Source organism: Mus caroli, chromosome 17, assembly GCF_900094665.2.
Source record: "Mus caroli chromosome 17, CAROLI_EIJ_v1.1, whole genome shotgun sequence".
In the NCBI taxonomy this organism is placed as follows: domain Eukaryota; kingdom Metazoa; phylum Chordata; class Mammalia; order Rodentia; family Muridae; genus Mus; species Mus caroli.
In genome coordinates, this window is record NC_034586.1 from 31,617,239 (window position 1) to 31,625,730 (window position 8,492).

An 8,492-nucleotide genomic window follows, 5' to 3' on the forward strand; every position below is an offset into this window, starting at 1 on the left:
AGATAAAAAGAAAGCCAAAGGTTATTTGGAAAGTTGGAAAGAATTCTTAGAGAAAAAAAATACTATTGGAACAACCAGCAGATTAAATGCCCAAGCTGCAAAAGATAAAGAGTAAAAAAATTGGGGGTTGGTATTCAGAAGAATAAACAGCATTTTGAAATTTGAGAAACACTTTTATTTATTGAAAAAAAAAAGAACTCTTTTCATACAATATATTTTGATCATGTTTTTCCCTCTGAAACAGCATCTTATGTATCCTAGACTGCCTTCGAATTTCTAAGTAGCTGAAACTGGCCTTGAATCCTTATCCTCCTGCCTCTGTCTCCCAAGTTTGGAGATTCTAAATACTGTTTATCATGCTGGCCTCCCAGCTATGGGGATTTTTTTGTTTGTTTGTTGCTTTAAAGACAGGTCTTACTATGTAGCTCTGGCTGTCCTGGAATTTCTCTGTAGCCCAGGCTAGCCTCTGCCTCCCACATGCACAGGCCTGGCCCAGCCATGAAGAATTTAACCTGATATATCAGCCTCTTTGTGCCTCCCAAGCCTCTGGACGCAGTTACTTTCTATACTATTACTATAACAAGATCAAGGGGAGCACCCTCCTAGGCTCACTGCCACCCCAAGAAAACCTGTCAGATCAGCAACAAAAATAACATTGGTTTCTATTTCTGGGCTTTGTGTGTGTGTGTGTGTGTGTTTGTCTGTTTGTGCCTCGCTAAAATTTCTCAGGCCCCTCCCAACTTTTGTGTGAGATGGGGGTCTCTCACTGATTCAGAATTTTGCCAAGTGAACAGTCTAACTGACCAGCGAGCTTCAGGGACCTGCCTGTCTCTGCTCCCCAGCAATCACTACGATTACAATACTGGACCCGGCCTTTTTAACGTGGGTTCTAGGGTATTCACACAGGAACCTCACTTGCACAACAAGCGTTTTGTCAACCCAGTCATCTACCCAGTCCCCATCTCCTTGAGACTGAGTTTGAAACCAGTGCTAGCCTCAAACTTGCTGTGGAGCAGAGGCAGGGCTTGAATTCCTGATCCTCCTGCCTCCACCTTCCAACTTCTGCTTTACTGCCACCTTGAGGAAGCACTTTTCACACGCAGCTCTTGGAGCCTTGGAAAAGGACAATGTCAGGCTTCTGGTTCCTCCAGGCCACCTTCCCCAGAGGCTTCCCTGTAAGCCCAGACACTAGGGTCTTCACTGACCCTCCTGACATTGGACCAGCTTCCCAAAACATAAACAAAAAGCCCAGAGTTTGGTTCTCGGGCCTCCCTAGAACTAGAAGGTCTGTCCTTGTCCTACTGTGAGGAGACACATCCCTCTCCCTCTCAGACAACGCCTAAACCTCTAGAGACCCCTAACACTATGTGTGCACATAACCATATGTGGGCATATGTCCTGGAGACCCCTAACACTATGTGTATACATAACCATATGTGGGTGTATGTCCTGGAGACCCCTAACACTATGTGTGCACATAACCATATGTGGGTGTATATCCTGGAGACCCCTAACACTATGTGTGCACATAACCATATGTGGGCATATGTCCTGGAGACCCCTAACACTATGTGTGCACATAACCATATGTGGGTGTATGTCCTGGAGACCCCTAACACTATGTGTGCACATAACCATATGTGGGCATATGTCTGCACATGCACAGCTCTCCCTCACTGCAGCAACTCTGACCCCCCTCCCCCCCAGGATCTCCACATTCCCAAGGGCCATTGGGGCTCTCTTGACACATAGGGGGAAGGCTGCCGGTATGACATAGGTGAGAGGGTAGTGACCACGGGCAAGCAGGGAAAGGATACGTGTTACAACTGCCCACACCTGCTCTGTTCTGGATTTACCCAACAGCCCCCTCTTCCCTTTCAGTGACATACCTTCCTAAGTGTGGCACATAGATGCTTCGTCTTCTCGCCTGTCCCCAGAAACTGCTCTGGAGCTCCCTACCCTGTCAACTCCACCCTTGCCGTGGGTTGATAAAGTAAACTGGAGTTTCCAGATGGGGGACAGTCATTCATGCTTGCTTTCCTTTGGGGCAGAAATGAGAGATTATACCCCAGCAGATCTTGCCTCACTCCTAGTCCCAGATCCAGTGTGGTGGAAGGAATTCAGTTTTTGGCTTACAATGGCCAGGTGTGGCTCAGACACGTTCAGGCTCAGCTCTGCACTTTAGTTAGCTAGTTCGTCACTGTCACACATGGACCAGTGAGAAAATAACCCAAGGCTAAAATATCACCCAAAGTGGGAGGATCAGCCCGCTATGGGGGTACACACCTATAATCCCAGCACTCAGGAGAGCGAAGCAAAAGAATTGCAAGTTTGAGGTCAGCTTGAGCTATGTAACCCTGCAGTGCAGAAAGGGAGAAGGGGGCTGGTGAGATGGCTCAGCAGTTAAGAAGAGCACTGACTGCTCTTCCAGAGGTCCTGAGTTCAATTCCCAGCAACCACATGGTGGCTCACAACCATCTGTAATGAGATCTGACAACCTTTTCTGGTGTGTCTGAAGACAGCTACAGTGTACTTACATATAATAAACAAACAAACAAATATTTAAAACAAAAACAAACAAAAAACACCATGACCAGCTACAGTGTACTTACATATAATAAATAAATAAATAAATAAATAAATAAATAAATAAATAAACATTTTTTTTTTTAAAAAAGGGAGAAGATCCACATATCATCCTACGGATACAAAAGGGCAATGCACAGAGTTTGAGAAGAGCCACTCATGGAGGACCAGCATATGAGCACAGTACACGCAGACAGTGGACTACCAGGCGGCTTCTCAATCCTGAGGTTCATCTATATAGAGTGGGACACCTCGAGACCGGAAAATACAGGCTATTGACGACATACACAGTATGTATGGGACGCCACCATCTGTGAAAAAACAAAACAAAACAAAACAAAACAAAACAAAACAAAACAAAACAGTCATGGGAGATGTAACTGTACCTGCTCTCCCCTTCTCCCACCCCTTTGGTTTGCTGTGGTTTCTTCTGCGTGTGCTAGGCAAGGCCTTATCTCCACCCCCAGCCCCACAGTTCTGCATACATGCAGAATTTTTTAGAAAACTGACCAGGAGAGTCACCTTGGGGCGAGCTGGGGTCAAAAGATGGGCCCAAGACAGAGCGTTACAGAGCCCAAATCTGTATTTCTGCCTGTGATGCTTGTTTGCTGGAGACAAGGTCTCTCACAGCCCAAATCCTCTCTGTAGCCCTGCATGCTGGGATTATAGACATGTGCCACCACACCTGACATGTATGACACTGGGACTTCCTGAATGCTAGGCCAGCACTCTACCCACTGAGCTTCACTCTCAATCCTATGGAAACTTTTTGTTGATTTGTTTTTGTTTTTAAGATGAGATTTCGCCGGGCGTGGTGGCCACGCCTTTAATCCCAGCACTTGGGAGGCAGAGGCAGGCAGATTTCTGAGTTCGAGGCCAGCCTGGTCTACAAAGTGAGTTCCAGGACAGCCAGGACTATACAGAGAAACCCTGTCTCGAAAAAACAAAAAAAAAAAAAAAAAAAAAAGATGAGATTTCACTTATGTAGGGCTAGCTGGCCTGGAATTTGCTGTGTAGACCAGGCTGGCCTCTAACTCACAGAGATCTGTCTTCGGAATACTAGGATGAAAGGCATTAGCCACTGTGCCTAGCTGGTGTTTTGTCTTGGCTTTGAGATTTACTCTTATTGGGTGGGCCTAGTAGCACACACCTTTGATCCCAGCACCCAGGAGGCAGAAGCACCCAGGTGGATCTCTGAGTTCAATGCCAGCCTGGCCTTCATAGTGCGGTGCAGGCCAGCCAGGCTTACATATGCATAGCAAAACCTTGTTTCAAAAGTAAATAAATAAATAAAATTGGGAATGAATAAATAACTTTGTAAAAGAAAAAAAAATGAGCAAAGGATGAAGCTGTGGGATACACTGAAGCTGTGGGATACACTGAAGCTGTGGGATACACTGAGGCTGTGGGATACGCTGAATCATCCTGAAGTTATATCTGCAGGGACCATAAGCTGTTTCCTGACTTCAGTTACCATGAGTCAGTTCCTTGGAGCCAAATCGTATCTGAATTTCTAGAATTCCAACTGCTGAGATCAAAAAGCTTGGAGTGGTGGCTCATGGCTGTAACTCTAGCACTGAGTCAGGAGGGTGAGGAGCGCAAGGTCACCCTTCTGTTCTGAACAAATTCCAGGACAGGCTCAGCTAGCAGAGACCCTGTCTCAACCCCACCCCACCCCCCAAAAACAGTTGTGTGGAAGAAGGGAGTCAGAGAGACTGAAGCAATGGCTCAGTGGGAATCAGGAGTTGCTGATAAGCCTGCAGACAAGCCTGCATTCAACTTTCTTTTTTTTTTTTATTTATTTATTATATGTAAGTATACTGTAGACACTCCAGTCTTCAGTGTCTTCAGACACTCCAGAATAGGGCATCAGATTTCATTATGGATGGTTGTGAGCCACCATGTGGTTGCTGGGATTTGAACTCTGGACCTTTAGAAGAGCAGTCGGAGCTCTTAACCACTGAGCCATCTCGCCAGCCCCTGCATTCAACTTTCTAGATTCATATAGTGGGAGGAGAGAGCCGGCTTCTCAATAGTTGTACACACACACACACACACACACACATGCTTGTACATATGCATGCATACACACACATCACATGTGTATCCCACACATACATTCACGTGAATGCACACACATGCATGCACAAGCACACATACATGTATACACACATGTGCACATGCATGCACACACATACGCACACCAAATTGGAAACTTCTAGTTCTTTGGAAAGTTAGTTATGTCAAATGGTGTTTTGCTGGGGCACACAGGAGAAGGGATGTCTTGCTTAAGCAAACATGTGAAAGACTGTTTTCCTGAAGCAGACAAAGGTGAAAGGATGTTTTGATATAGCAAACACGTGAAAGAATGCGGGATGAAGTATAAATATGACCCCACAGACATGGGGAGCATGAAAATTTGTTTGGTTTACTCCACTTTGCTATTCTTTGCTAAAGACACACATGGTCACTCTACATGGTGCTGTTGAGCTCAAACTTGTGATAACGCTGCCATTGAGAGAAACTCACCTAAGAACTGCTCAGGAGGTTCCTGAGGCAGCTTGCTGCTTTTGCAGCCTTGCCTTAGGCTAGTGGGCGAGCCTAGTGGTTTCATCAGGATTGAACCACAGCTACCCAGTGTCTGCTTGCTGAAAGGACTGGACTGTAGCTGCCTTGTGTCTGCCTGCCTAGAGGACTGGTCTGAGGCTGCTAAACTGTATTTGGTGTTTGCTACAGGACTGAACTGCTGCCCAAGATCAACTCGTCCCCAAAGAACTCTTGCTGAACAGGACCACTTCCCCCACATCCTAACAACTTTTCTCTTTTACTCCCTCTGCTGGGTGGTGGCCAGAGGAGAGGTTGAGCCCTTATTAAAAGTAGGTTGCAAAAAGTTTATGCCTACACACATACACACACAAGTAATTTTTTAGGGGATGGGTAGGGCCTGGTGACACATAGTTCTAGTCAAGTTCTAGTCACTGGGAAGGCAGATCTCCCCGAGTTCAAATTCACAGACAGTAGAATCAAGGAGTTGAAGTGACTTTGAACTTGCTGTCAGGCAGGGGTTGATGTGCATCGTAAAGGGGATGTGTGTGTGTGTGGGGGGGGGTCTGTGTATGTGTGTGTGTGTGTGTGTGTGTGTGTATCTGTGTGTGTGGGGGGTCTATGTGTGTCTGTATGTGTATCTCTGTGGGTATGTCTGTGTGTGTGTGTGTGTATCTGTGTGTGGGGGAGGGTCTATGTGTGTCTGTATGTGTATCTCTGTGGGGGGATCTGTGTGTGTCTGTGTCTGTATCTGTGTGTATGTGTCTGTGTGTGTCTGTGTGTGTGTGTGTCTCTGGGGGGGTCTGTGTGTGTCTGTGTGTGTGTCTGTGTGTGTGGGGAGGTCTGTGTGTGTGTGTGTCTGTGGCGGGGTGAGGTCTGTGTGTATGTGTGTCTGTGTGTGTGTACTGGTTCTCACAGAACCCAGCTGTGGGAACCATGCAGGTTACTTATCAATACTCCCAGTTTCTGCCTCCCAGCCACAGGACAGAACCAAATGTCTGAGTCTTGCTGAAGTTACAGCTGAAAGACCCCCGAAGATGGGAGACCCTCACTCAATTCTAGGGATGACACGACTGCCCCGCCCCCACAAGAACTTACGAGAGACCGTCCTTGCTGCAATCGCACGAGGTTTATTGACAGGAACCAGCGCGCTGGGGCCAACTGGTATCCCACACAGGGGTAGAGGAGTTCGACCCCAAGTAGCTGGGAAAGGGGGTATTTAAAGGAAAAACCATAACCCAAGGGGGTAGGGAGGGTGTTATTGGAAAATACCGAAAATTCCAGTGAAGAATCACAAGGGGGAACTAAAAATCACAAGGGAAAACTCCCTGCTTCTCAAGATTGTTCTCAAAGATTTTAATCTAACTTTTGTGGTCAGCCAGGTCTTAGAACAAGGTCACTGAACCGCTTGTATAATTATATGTTCTGTGGTCAGCCAGTTCTTGGAATAGGCTGTTTCAGGGCCCAACTATTTTTCTTTCTTGGCTCTAACTTGGTCTAGGGGGTCAAACTTAAATTTTTTACCTTACACAGCCAAGTGGCATTAGACAATAACAGTGAGCAGGGGTCCTACACATCAGAAGTCCTTAGTTAGCTGACGGAGCCTCACAACGCACTCAGGAGACAGAAGCAGGAGGATTGCATAAATTCCAGGCTTCTCTAACCTACATTTACCAGGCCATCCGGGGTACATAGTGAGACTCTGCCTCAGACGAGCGAACAGATGTGCTGAGTTTCCAATGTAATACTGCCAGGGGTCTCTTCTCCTTCCTTCTGAATCACTAAGTCAGGACACGAACCCAGGGCTTCTTGTGTAATACTTGGCCAGGCACCGCTGAGCCACCCCGGTCAACTACCAATTTGTGTTTGCTTACATACTGCTCAATTTTGGCTTTTTGAGACAGGGTTTCTCTGTATAGCCCTGGCTGTCCTGGAACTTGCTTTGTAGACCAGACTGGCCTTGAACTCGGAGATCTGCCTGTCTCTGCCGCCTGAGCGTTGGGATTAAAAGCCTTTGCCATCAGACCTGGCTGCATATTGGCTGTTTGACACCTGGTCTCAAGAGATCTGGCAGCAGGGTAGAAGCCAAAGAAGGCCTTGAGGTGTGTCTCCTCATCCCCCTGCCTGAGTCTTGAGGTGAGCCTCCCACATGCTGGGATGGCAGGCATGTCCATTAGGCCAAGTTGTGTAAATTTGTTTTAATTATTTCTTTTAGTTTTGAGATTATAATTTAATTACATAATTTCTCTCCTTTCCACTTCTCACTCTAACTTCACCAGTCTCTTTCAAGTTCATGGTCTCTTTTTCCATTAGTTGTCATTACATGCATCCAACATATATGTGTGTTGTATATATTCATACATACATGCATGTGCATATACCATGTGTGTGTATATATATATATATTACATGCTGGGATGGCAGGCATATGTATACATATATACACATATATGTATATATATCACATGTATATATATATATATATATATATATATATATACACACACACACACATACATATGGCATATACATACCTAAATACATAAGTATGTGCTCAGTCTGTATAATGTTACTTATATGTATGTTTTCCTGGCTGACAATTTGGTGTTGGGTAACCAACTGCTGTGCTCTTCCCTGGGGAAGGCTCTGTCTGCTCTCAGCTTTCCTTAGTTGCCTGCAGTCCTTTGTGTAGGGCTGAGGCGTCATGGGCTTCCCCATCCGCTCTGGCATGTCCATCTGTCCATCCGTGCCATCCTTGTCCAGTTCCTGTTTGGTGGTCATGTTGGTGAGACTTTAATGGACGGAGCTTCTGATGTTCCTAGAAAACACAGTCTCATAAAAAACTCACTGATTCTCAGGCTTTGACAGTCTCTCCATCCCTCTTCCTCAATGATCCCTGAGCCTTAGGTCCAGGGGTCATATTGTCGTATCCATTGGAAGTGGGCTCCACAAGTCCACATGTTGATGGGTTGTGGCTTTCTGTAACTGTATGTCTGATGCCAAGAGAACTTTCTTTGAAGGGTGTGTGTGTGTGTGTGGACTACCCTTGTCTGTGGGTATAAAGACAATCTTTAGGATATGGTTAGGGGAAACATTGTAAAGTGCTGGTTGGTTATAGGTTCTCCTCCAAGAGCCATGACTTCAGTAGCTGTGTGTGGTTGGCTAGGCATGATTGCCCTCCTGCTAAGTGAGTACCAGGTCTGATTTTATTTATTTTTATTTATTTTTTATTTTTATTTATTTATTTATTTATTTTTGGTTTTTCGACAGGGTTTCTCTGTGTAGCCCTGGCTGTCCTGGAACTCACTTTGTAGACCAGGCTGGCCTCAAACTCAGAAATCCGCCTGCCTCTGCCTCCCCAG